The following is a 13,594-nucleotide window of genomic DNA, read 5'->3' on the forward strand; positions in this document are numbered from 1 at the left end:
TGAATTGGTTGAGCTGATAAAAAGGTCAGGACATTCTCAATATTGTTTATGCAAAGTTTAGGCAAGTTGTGATATCTGATACACATTGAATGAAAGAAAATGTCTATGTTGGCCATTTTTATTTATTTAAGTATACTTTCCAAATGGAATGCATTTGATTAACCTGTAAACTGATGCATTCTGTGTAACATAAAGTGAATAATTTCTGAGGAAATGTTCCAAACGGGAGTCCAATAATCCTGAGGAGAATTCCCAATGAAGACAGGGAGTCAGGGCCTGTCTCAAACCTCATCCTCCATCTCGATCCATAAATGCTCGTGGCTGCCAGCTGCAACCTTGAGACACCTCAGCTCCCTCCACCCACCCATCCCTCCCTCCATCCCTCCATCTTTACCTCCACTGGGTGTGCCAATAACGCGCAGAGAGAGAGAGAGAGTGGCAGCGGGAGGAAATGTCATCTGCTAAAGCGGTAGTGTCGTCTTTCGGAACCCCGGCCGCAGCACATGGGAAGGGGACGTCAACGCGATCTATCACGCCATTGATTCCCGCTGAAGGAAAGGATGCAAGGATGCAGGCCGAAATGGAGCGCCACAGCAGCAGTGTGAGTCCGCAAAATGTCCTCAACTCTCAGAGAGGGCTGGATGTATTCTCCATGCCTTCTTTCACACTGGAAGAGTATGGATATTAGAGGAAAAGTGGGGATAGTTTCACCACTCTCTTGCTCTTGAATGACTAATTTGCATAATCTGACTGCCTATACTGGAAGAGCAATGAGACCAGAGTAAAAACCCTGAGAGCGGATATGAAGTGCAGTGTCACCAAATACCGTCTAGTATTGTTCAAACAGTTGCGCTCTATACAGTATCACATTTGTAATAACACTGATTTATGGAAGGGGAAAGTGTTACAAACCCAGTGGAAAATAATATGAATTCTCCAATTGAGTTTCGATGACAGAAATAAGGAAAATAAAGGAACGGTGCTAATTAAATGTCCAATCAGTCTGATCTGTTAATCAGCTTCTGAAACCTGGGACAGAGCATACAGATATAAGGCAGCTAAATGAGATAAAGAGGTAGGGAACAGTGAACGCTGTGTTTTTTATTTGCATTCGCTAATCTGTAGATTTGTTGAAACCTTCAACAGTCCTATGCAGATATGACAAACGGTATCAGAATCAGAGATGAACTATGTGATCAGTTACAGTGCATTCCGAAAGTATTCAGACCTCTTGACATTTTCCACATTTTGTTACGTTACAGCCTTATTGTAAAATGTATTAAATAGTTTTTTTCCCTAATCAGCCTACACACAATACCCCATGATGACAAAGCAAAAACAGGTTTTGGACATTTTTGCAAATGTATTAATAATAAAAAACAGAAATAACCCATTTACATAAGTATTCAGACCCTTTACTCAGTACTTTGTTGAAGTACCTATGGCAGTGATTACAGCCTCGAGTCTTCTTGAGTATGACACTACAAGCTTGGCACACCTGTATTTGGGGAGTTAATTCGATTCATCTCTGCAGATCCTCTCAAGCTCTGTCTGGTTGGACGGGGAGCGTCGCTGCACAGCTATTTTCAGGTCTCTCCAGAGATGTTTGATTGGATTCATGTCCGGGATCTGGCTGGGCCACTCAAGGACATTCAGAGACTTGTCCCGAAGCCATTCTGCATTGTCTTGGATGTGTGTTTAGGGCTGTTGTCCTGTTGGAAGGTAAACTTTGGACCCAGTCTGAGGTCCTGAGCGTTCTGGAGCAGGTTTTCATCAAGGATCTGTCTGTACTTTGCTCCCTTCATCTTTCCCTAGATCCTGACTAGTCTCCCAGTCCCTGCCGCTGAAAAACATCCCCACAACATGATGCTGCCACCACCATGCTTCACCGTAGGGATGGTGCCAGGTTTCTTCCAGGCGTGACGCTTGGCATTGAGGCCAAATAGTTCAATCTTGGTTTCATCAGACCAGAGAATCTTGTTTCTCATGGTCTGGGAGTCCTTTAGGGGCCTTTTGGCAAACTCCAAGTGGGCTGTCATGTGCTTTTTACTGAGGAGTCTGGCCACTCTATCATAAAGGCCTGATTGGTGGAGTGCTGCACAGATGGTTGTCCTTCTGGAAGGTTCTCCCATGAATGGTACACATACACAATCCATGTCTCAATTGTCTCAAGGCTTAGGAATCCTTATTTAACCTGTCTCCTCCATTTAATCTACATGGATTGAAGTGGATTTAACAAGTGACTTCAATAAGGGATCCTAGCTTTCAGCTGGATTCACCAGGTCAGTCTGTATCGTGGAAAGATCAGGTGTTCCTAATGTTTGTAGAATAAGGGTGTTTCTTTGCCTAATCACCTTTGTATTTTTCACATTTTATTTTTGCAAAATTAGTTAACCAATACAATGTTTGTATCCCTAAATACTGTGTTCCATTCTGTTAATGCTTTGCGTTCTCAGAGAGAGAGGACTACTGGCTGTTGAAATACTGTATGTTATTGTCAAACTAAGGGGCCTCTCTCTCATTAAGGCAAACCGCTGGATTGTCTGTCTGTCTGTCTGTCTGTCTGTCTGTCTGTCTGTCTGTCTGTCTGTCTGTCTGTCTGTCTGTCTGTCTGTCCTGTCTGTCTGTCTGTCTGTCTGTCTGTCTGTCTGTCTGTCTGTCTGTCTGTCTGTCTGTCTGTCTGTCTGTCTGTCTGTCTGTCTGTCTGTCTGTCTGTCTGTCTGTCTGTCTGTCTGTCTGTCTGTCTGTCTGTCTGTCTGTCTGTCTGTCTGTCTGTCTGTCTGTCTGTCTGTCTGTCTGTCTGTCTGTCTGTCTGTCTGTCTGTCTGTCTGTCTGTCTGTCTGTCTGTCTGTCTGTCTGTGATATTGCCAGAGTGTGTTCCTGTCATGCATGTCATTGCCTTTGAGAGGTGAAGGCTTATTTAACACTAGGCAAATGGAGGTATTTGTAAATTTTTGAAGTACTGTTAAAAGTACTTTGCTGTCTGTGCCCAACACCATGGTTGTTTTCTCCTCCCCCGGAAACACCTTTACTCAGAACATCTAAACAGAAACAGAACATTTAAGATGGTTGTGTTGTGAAAGGAAAGACTAATGAAGGTGTGCGTGCACACGTGTGTGTGTGCATATCGTGCCAGTGTGTGTGCGTGTCTGTAGGGGTGCACATATGTTATGTGTGTGGCAGCACGGTAAAGAGCACATGAAAGAGAGATTATGCCAACACATTTCATTTCCATTAAAACAGACAGTTAGCGTTCTTGCATTACTCGCCAAAGTAAAGCGTGGAGGCTTACCTAAAACACCCTGTGTTGTCATTTCTACTGCAGGGACAAGCTTGTTTTCATTGTAAAAAGCAGTGGAACGGTGCAGTACTTAAATCACTTCAACCCAGCATTTATTAAGGAAAGAAGGCATACACATAAATCTCGGCCACCTTTAAAACCCTAATTACAGGAGCAGGCTAATGCATATGCAGTGGAGGGCCCAGCTAGGATATATAAATACAAGACCAACCCTGTTGATGTTCACTGGCTTTGGAGGTAGTCTGTATAATATTGGATTGACAGAAGGATACCAAGCCAGCGGTCCGCACTGGAGCATCCCATTACACGCATCCCTGTGCGCCGATGACGTGTACGTTGATTAAGGCGGCCCCCCCGAACCTCTCTGATTCAGAGGTGTTGGGTTAAATGTGGAAGACACATTTGAGTTGAATGCATTCAGTTGTACAACAGACTAGGTATCCCTTTTCCCTTTCACCAGATACTCACATAGTAGCCTACACATACGAACACGGATGCACACACACACACAACACACATGCACGAGCACGCACTCACACACACACACACGCACACACATGCGCACACACTAGGCATCCACAAACACTCAACAAAAGTGCAAACTTTGACTGAAGGGGAAGATTATGTATGGCCTAACTAGGGAAACACTAGGGAAACATACCTTTTTAAAGACTATTCATGCTTGTCTGTTTTGTTCATTACAATTTCATCTGATCAATTTTGCTGTTGAATTTCAAGGAGAAATTAGGACTGGTTGAATAATATCGTGTCAACGACAGTGTAACTTATACTGAAACTGTACTGATGATGTTCCAGTCAGTCTCCAGAGTGAGTCAGCCTGAGGAGAAGTGAGGGATAGGAAGGTCTAAGGAGCCTCTCTCTGGATCAATGGTGCTACTACACTGTTTCTGACTATATCTATGTGGACAATTTTCTGTGTAGAAATCGTAGCCCTTTTTTTCCTGATTCTCTTGGCAGTAAGAATACACTGGCACACGTCGAAATCTCTCTCTCACTCACTCACTCTACTCTCGCTCCCCTCCCCTGTCTCTCATTTCCCTCTCATCTCTTGTCTATCCCTCCCCTTCTCCCTCTCCCTCCCTCTGTTTTCCTCCCCCTTCCTTCTCTCTTTCTCCCCCCTCCCTTGTTCAAGCTGCCGTCTCAGTTTGTAACCTGGCCCCAGTAGCGTGTTTGACATTCTGCTCATTATCAAACACAGGAAGGTTTTTCGGAGTTCAAGACTCCGTATTGATCAGTCACAAGACCCTGATATCAACCTCTGTCTCTTGTGTTGGCCCAGTGTTAGCCAATCCTCCAACAAGGAACACAGCTATTGATAAACATTCTAATTCACCTAGCAGATATACTCAGACAACACCAACACAGCTTCAAAAAATGTATAACCTTCTCTGTTCTTTGCTAAGACATTTGTAACATGTTTCATAAAATCATTACACAAAACAAGGCCATGATTTTGTTATTTTTTTGGCGTTTTGTCTAACTTATTCTTTTACTTATTGTGTACATAATATTGCTGCTACCGTCTTTTATGACTGAAAATAACTTCCGGACATCCAAAAAGAGATTACTCACCACGGACTGAATGAGACTTTTTCCTTTAACGAGTCTGACAAGAAGGATATCCTGCTTTCACTGGAACAGGCCCAGATCCAAGCATTTTGCGTGAAGAAAAGATGCTGGAAAAGAGGCCTCAGATCCGGCACCCTTCTGAGAATCCAGAGGCAAGCGAGTAAACTCCTATTGCCTTCTATACATACTTATTGCTAAAGTGCAATCATTAGAAAATAAAATGGATGACCTACGATTTTACCAAATGTGCAACCAGGGAGAAAAAAACCCTAGACCACCTTTACTCCACACACAGAGACGCATACAAAGCTCTCCCCCGCCCTCCATTTGGCAAATCTGACCAAAGTTATATCCTCCCGATTCCTGCTTACAAGCAAAAACTAAAGCAGGAAGTACCAGTGCCTCGCTCAATACGGAAGTGGTCAGATGACGCAGATGCTACACTACAGGACTGTTTTGCTACCACAGACTGGAATATGTTCTGGGATTCATCCAATGGCATTGACGAATACACCACCTCAGTCATCGGCTTCATCAATAAGCTCATCGATGACGTCGCCCCCCTGAACCCATGGATTACAAGCAACATCCGCATCGAGCTAAAGGCTAGAGCTGCCGCTTTCAAGGTGCCGAGACTGATCCGGGCTCTTATAAAAATCCCGCTATGCCCTCAGACGAACCATCAAACAAGCAAAGCGTCAATACCTACTACACCGGCTCTGACGCTCGTCGGATGTGGCAGGGCTTGGAAACTATTACGGACTACAAAGGGCAACCCAGACGTGAGCTGCCCAGTGACACGAGCCTACCAGACGAGCTACATGCCTTTTAAGCTCGCTTCGAGGCAAGCAACCCTGAAGCATGCACAAGATCACCAGCTGTCATGGATGACTATGGGATAATGCTCTCAGTAGCCGATGTGAACAAAACCTTTAAACAGGTCAACATTCACAAAACCGCTGGGCCAGACGGATTACCAGGACGTGTATTTAAAGCATGCATGGACCAACTGTCAAGTTTCTTCACTGACATTTTCAACCTCTCCCTGACCAAGTCTGTAATACCTACATGTTTCAAGCAGACCACCATAGTCCCTGTGCCAAAGGAAGGGAAGGTAACCTGCCTAAATGATTACCGCCCCGTGGCACTCACATCAGTAACCATGAAGTGCTTTAAAAGGCTGGTCATGGCTCACATCAACAGTATCCTCCCGGACACCCTAGACCCACTCCAATTCGCATACCGCCCCAACAGATCCACAGATGACGCAATCTCAATCGCACTCCACACTGCCCTTTCTCACGTGGACAAAAGGAACACCTATGTGAGAATGCTGTTCATTGACTACAGTTCAGTGTTCAACACCATAGTGCCCACAAAACCCATCACTAAGCTAAGGACTCTGGGACTAAACACCTCCTTCTGCAACTGGATTCTGGACTTCTTGACGGGCCGCCCCCAGGTGGTAAGAGTAGGCAATAACACGCCTGCCACGCTGAACCTTAACACTGGGGCCCCACAGGCTATGTACTTAGTCCCCTCCTGTATTCCCTGTTCACCCATGACTGCGTTGCCAAACACGACTCCAACACCATCATTAAGTTTGCTGACGACACAACAGTGGTAGGCCTGTTGTCCCTGACAATGATGAGATGGCCTATAGGGAGCAGGTCAGGAAAGGCGGACCGAACAGGCCCTCATTAACATCTACGCGGCTGTAGTGGAGCGGGTTGAGAGTTTGAAGTTCCTTGGTGTCCACATAACCAACGAACTATCATGGTCCAACATACCAAGACAGTTGTGAAGAGGGCACGACAAAACCTTTTCCACCTCAGGAGAGTGAAAAGTGTTGGCAAGGGTCCCCAGATCCTCAAAAGGTTCTACAGCTGCACCATCGAGAGCATCCTGACCGGTTCCATCACCGCCTGGTATGGCAAATGCTCGGCATCTGACCGTAAGGTGCTACAGAGGATATTTCTGCCATAATATAATAGGTGGTGTCAGAGGAAAGACCATAAAATTGTCAGAGACTCCAGTCACCCAATTTATAGACAGTTTTCTCTGCTACCGCAAGGCAAGCAGTACCGGAGCACCAAGTCTAGGACGAAAAGGCTCCTCAACAGCTTCTACCCCCAAGCCATAAGACTGCTGAACAATTCATAAATCGCCACCGGACAATTTGCATTGACCCCCCCTCCCTTATGTACACTGCTGCTACTCGTTGTTTGTTTGTTACCTATGCATAGTCACTTCACACCCACCTAAATGTACAGATTACCTCAACTAACCTTTAACCCTGCACACTGACTCAGTACCAGTGCCCCCTGTATAAACTAAATGCATGCTCTTCAACCGATCGCTGACTGCACCTGCCCGCCTGTCCAGCATCACTACTCTGGACGGTTCTGACTTAGAATATGTGGACAACTACAAATACCTAGGTGTCTGGTTAGATTGTAAACTCTCCTTCCAGACTCACATCAAACATCTCCAATCCAAAGTTAAATCTAGAATTGGCTTCCTATTTCGCAACAAAGCATCCTTCACTCATGCTGCTAAACATACCCTCGTAAAACTTACCATCCTACCGATCCTCGACTTCGGCGATGTCATTTACAAAATAGCCTCCAATACCCTACTCAACAAACTGGATGCAGTCTATCACAGTGCCATCCGTTTTGTCACCAAAGCCCCATATACTACCCACCACTGCGACCTGTACGCTCTCGTTGGCTGGCCTTCGCTTCATAATCGTCGCCAAACCCACTGGCTCCAGGTCATCTACAAGACCCTGCTAGGTAAAGTCCCCCCTTATCTCCGCTCACTGGTCACCATAGCAGCACCCACCTGTAGCACGCGCTCCAGCAGGTATATCTCTCTGGTCACCCCCAAAGCCAATTCCTCCTTTGGCCGTCTCTCCTTCCAGTTCTCTGCTGCCAATGACTGGAACGAACTACAAAAATCTCTGAAACTGGAAACACTTTTCTCCCTCACTAGCTTCAAGCACCAGCTGTCAGAGCAGCTCACAGATCACTGCACCTGTACATAGCCCATCTATAATTTAGCCCAAACAACTACCTCTTCCCCTACTGTATTTATTTATTTTGCTCCTTTGCACCCCATTATTTCTATTTCTACTTTGCACTTTCTTCTACTACAAATCTACCATTCCAGTGTTTTACTTGCTATATTGTATTTACTTTGCCACCATGGCCTTTTTTGCCTTTACCTCCCTTATCTCACCTCATTTGCTCACATTGTATATAGACATATTTTTCTACTGTATTATTGACTATGTTTGTTTTACTCCATGTGTAACTCTGTGTTGTTGTATGTTGTCGAACTGCTTTGCTTTATCTTGGCCAGGTCGCAATTGTAAATGAGAACTTGTTCTCAACTTGCCTACCTGGTTAAATAAATAATTAAATAAAAATATAGCCTCGTTATTGTTATTCTTATTGTGTTACTTTTTATTACTTTTTATTTTAGTCTACTTGGTAAATATTTTCTTCTTGATCTGCACTGTTGGTTAAGGGCTTGTATAAGTAAGCATTTCACGGTAAAGTCTACACTTGTTGTATTCGGCGCATGTGACAAATAAAGTTTGATTTGATTTGATCAATACATTTTTAGATAGGAAAGTTTTATAAATTAAGTGTCAGAAATGAAAAATGTAGGCACTCACAAAGAGAATATATGCATGCCCCACCTCCACCCGCCATTCCACTCGTGATGCCCTAACTCTGCCATCCTCCTCTCTGAATGCCAACGCACCAGGGGTCTCGTTAGCCCTCTATTACAGATGTGACGAGCGTCCCATAATGGGCCAATTATCCCAAAACTCAAAATTTCACTCCAAAGGAAAACGACTGTGTAGTGATTAATGGGAAACACTTTAGGGGGAAGAGTAACACAACGCTGCTGGATGGGGAAGAAATATGTATCAGTCAGCCACCACTACAGATGCTTCCTCCCTTCTGACAACTGCAATTCATTTGAGATGCTATTAACATGCATAATTATGCTAATCAAGCGGTAATTAAGTGCCAATTCATCAGAGACTGTTTTTTGTCTGTAATTTTGTGGAACATGGTTAGTTTGTTGTTTTTTTCTTCCTCCATTTCCTTTCACAATATTGTCTAAGTGTTGTGTTCACGTTACATCCACTGTATCAGCCCTCTGCTCCATGTCTCCTCTCTTATCGGACTGTACACATCATCGCATCCAAGATTCACAATCAACCTTAACACTTTTCAAGAGAAGGCCTCAAATAGAAAGTAGCCTATGATTCTCAATATAAAAGGAACAGTTCCTACATAATTTACGCAAACTAAACATAGATTTGTATTGCCAAGCTGCCTACAGTGACTTTGAGTACATACTGTTAGTTACAAAGAAATTAAACTGACCATGTTTGATACAGCTGTGTTCTTAGTTTATCCTCTAACCCTAGCTCCACCCCTAGTTAATGACTCGTTCAATTTTGAAAATCTGATATAGGCCTACTTCATCCATAATAGCATCCACCACATGGATATCACTGGGAGTAAAATAATCCCTCTCTCCAGCCCATTAACTGTCACTCTGGTAGTCTAATCGTGCTGGGTCTGTCTTAAAGTAGCTGTAGTATATAAGACCATAGGCTTGTATGAATCTGATCTCTCTCTGTCACTCTCTCCTTCTCCACAGCTCACTGACTCTACAAGTAGAACCCTTTTGGTTCAATGTAGAACCCTTTTGGTTTCCATGTAGAACCTTTTCCACAGACGGCATGGAACCCAAAAGGGTTCTACCTGGAATCAAAAAGGGTTGTACCTAGAACCAAAAAGGGTTCTCCTATGGGGACAGCCGAAGAACCCTTTTGGGAAAATGATTTTTAAGAGTGCAGGCTATGCCTACTATCGTTATATGCAGGACTACTCTAGTGACCCAATTTGGTATACAAACTTCATAAAAAAGAACAGTATAAAAAAAATACTCCAAATATAGTTTGGCATATTGTCTACAATACAACTTGTTTCTATTTGTGTGTCCTAGTAATTTGTGTCGGTCAGTGCACTATGACATAGGAAAACACATATGAAACATAATTTGCTGTGGCATCCCTCTGTCCAGTTTCACCCTGAGAGTCGGACAGGTGTTCTCATTGGACATGAAGGTCTCTGATGATTGATGTCACTCTTGATCACCACTAACTCTGGCCTGGGGTTTATGAAACTGCTAGTTTCCCACCAACATGGGATCTCTTTGGAGTCAGCACTTTTAGGAGAATTTTGGCAGCTGCAACAACCTCCAACGGTACATCGAGATGGACAGAGTCTCACAACAAGGGGCATCATTTCTCTTTCCTTGTCTTTTGCTCTCTCTATCTCTCTCTCTCGTCATTTCTAAAAATAAAAATAAAACACTGTTGTAGAGTTTCTAAAATGACCTTTTGGACTGACAGAAGTGTACTCGAGGGCAGACGTTTATAGTTTTTATAATTTAAAGGGCACTAATTGCGACATGGAAGTAGTGCAAAAGTCCCAAAATTACCATAAAGCTCATTATAAACTGGCAGCTTAATTTAATTGGAATCGTTTCATCAACAATATGCGTTATGAAGAGGCGACTATTTATGTATTGCTCAATTTACTTCACTCTAGTTAAAGAATCGTCTCTTCATATCGCAAATTGTTGAATAAAAGTTTGAAATTAATTCATACTGCGAGATTATTATAATTTTTACGGTATTGTTTGGTCTTTCTATAATGCTTTTGCATTACGAAAATGGAAATGTAGCCCTAAGTCTTTGTTTCCAAAATTCATGGACATTGATTTAATTCTGCATCCTTAAATACTATACATGTGTGAAGCTGGCCAGCTCTGTTGTTGTGGCACATGTTGTTGTTGTCTGTGCTCCCCTCTAACAGTTAGCAGGCCTTGACAGATCTATTTAACCCAGGCTGTGCCCTTCTCTACAGAGCACTCTGGCCCGGTTCACAGGAGCAAGGCTGAGAAAACAGCCAAGCGATAGGTCACCATAACACACTGTGCAAATGTTTGACCTCTAAATCTCTCCTCCATCTCTCCCTCGCTCTATTACTCAACGTTTTCATGTCTATTTTTCTTCTCCTGCTCTCTCCTTCTATACTCCACCTCGTGTGTGTTCCTCTTTCTACACATGTCTGTCTCGCTAACCTGTACACAAACTCTCTTCTTCTTCTATGTCTCTCTAACACCGCTCTCCTCCTCTCCTTCCTCTCTATTCCTCCCCAGTTTGAAGACACAGAGGGCCCCAGGTCGCTCAGACTCCCCATGGTCTCCCCTGACCTTAGCCTATGTATGAATGATGACTGCATGGCCGGACACATAAAGACTCTTTATGGTGGTGGACCTGCAGCTGGTGCTTACAGGGTGTCATGTTTATGATGTGGAGGAGAGAGAGGAGAGGCTCTGAAAGGCAAGTCCAATGCGCTGAAAGGCACGGCTGCATGCTCCCGAGTTGGGGAATGTACTGCAAAATCAAGTCATGTTGCTTCATGTAATACATACTGGACTCAAAAGCCACATGGAGGGATAGTAATTTAGTATACATTTATCATAGATGATCACAGAGTTTAGGGAGAACATTTTCTATCATACTTTTTAATTTACACCAATATTGGCTATAATCTCCCATTGTTGCATGAAGAAAAAGGCCTCTGAAATACCCTCCTGTTTGAAAAAATGAAAGCAACAGTAGAGGAAGTATTCAATTTCTGTATTCAACTCCTTCGTCTGAGTGGATCAATCAAATCTCAATTATGTTTTCTGTACAGTAGGCTGTGGTTATGTTGTTCCATTAGATTCCACGAGTGGGAGAGATACAGTACATATATCCTATTCCTAAAGGTCTGCATGCAGCGTTTGCTAAATGTCCTCGGAGAGCAATGACATGATGCTCAATCTCTTGTGTGTTGAAGGACTCCTTAAATGTCTCTATAATTCTCTCATCTCTCCGTGACTGATCTCTCCCCTGTCTCAACATGTTCCCTCCACATTTTTCAGGCAGCGAAAAGGCCAGTCCTTTTTCAGCTCCTAAGCACACATGACAGGGATTTGTCTCGGGCGCCTGTAAAAAGGCCCTCGGGTGCCTCGGGCGGCCAATCATAACAGATCTCAGCTAGTCCTCTGAATCATACCCCGTCAAGCTTGTTTTGGGCCGTTAGTTGGCCTGTCTGTTGGTCTGTCCAGCTCAGACCACTGGGAGAGGGAAGGACAGATGGGCAGGCAGAGGTTGGAGAATCACTGAAAAGGCACATTCTGAAAGATTTCCCATGCTTCCAATTGCTCATTCGAAACATCCTAAAATATAACTACATTTTGAAGAATAAGACAACATAAAGGAATTCACTTGGTATATTTTAACTGGGAATTGATATTAAACATAAAAGATGCACTATGCAGAAATCGCTCAGCCATTTCCTGGTTTCTAAAATCCTAATTAATCTATAAGTCTTTGCTAGGTAAAGCTCCGCCTTATCTCAGCTCACTGGTCACCATAACAACACCCACCCGTAGCACGCACTCCAGCAGGTATATCTCACTGGTCATCCCCAAAGCCAACACTTTTGGCTCCCTTTCCTTCCAGTTCTCTGCTGCCAATGACTGGAACGAATTGCAAAAATTGCTGAAGTTGGAGACTTATATCTCCCTCACTAACTTTAAGCATCAACTATCTGAGCAGCTTACCGATCGCTGCAGCTGTACACAGCCCATCTGTAAATAGCCCATCCAATCTACCTACCTCATCCCGATATTGTTTTTGTTTACTTTTTCGCTCTTTTGCACACCAGTATTTCTACTTGCACATCATCATCTGCACATCTATCACTCCAGTGTTAATTAGCTAAATTGTAATTACTTCGCTACTATGGCCTATGTATTGCCTTACCTCCTCACGCCATTTGCACACACTGTATATAGACTTTTTCTATTGTGTTATTGACTATACATTTGGTTATTCCATGTGTAACTCTGTGTTGTTGTTTGTGTCGCACTGCTTTGCTTTATCTTGGCCAGGTCGCAGTTGTAAATGTGAACTTGTTCTCAACTGGCCTACCTGGTTAAATAAAGGTGAAATAAAAAAATACAAATAATAGTTTGCCTAATTTCAGTTTATGTGACAAAATAAGTATGTATAGTGTGGAGAATCATTGTACCATCTAAACCGCTGTGAAGTATCTTTCCCATAACCAAAATAATGCATTTTCAGCTGTTTGAAGCTGGTGAACAAAACTGAAAGTAAAAGATGCAAAAACTAAACTTAAGCACGGGAAGCATAGAAATAGCGACATAGATCTGTTCTATAACTTCTTAGATTTGCTTTCAGTGATAATGACAGATCTTTAACACACATTTCTATGTGCATTTGGTCAGGTCGCCCAAAAAGTTACATATTGCAGCTTTAATGCTAGAGAAACAGAAAATATAAAACCGAGAGACACACAGATAGAACTGCTCCATTTGATACAGTGAAGGTTGCGACAGACAGACAAGCAGGTTGGATGGAAACACAGAGGTCTTGACACAGCAAAGCCGTATAAGACAAGATAGGCTGTGAGGTTTGACAAGGCAAAGGGAGGCTTACGCGGACGTCTGGCTGCTCCTTTTGACGGCATGTCAGGCTTGGCTCGCAGGCCGCTTGGCCGCGTCCACATTACGCACTCATCGTTGTGGCAG

Source organism: Salmo salar, chromosome 26, assembly GCF_965601325.2.
Source record: "Salmo salar chromosome 26, fSalSal1, whole genome shotgun sequence".
Lineage (NCBI taxonomy): Eukaryota > Metazoa > Chordata > Actinopteri > Salmoniformes > Salmonidae > Salmo > Salmo salar.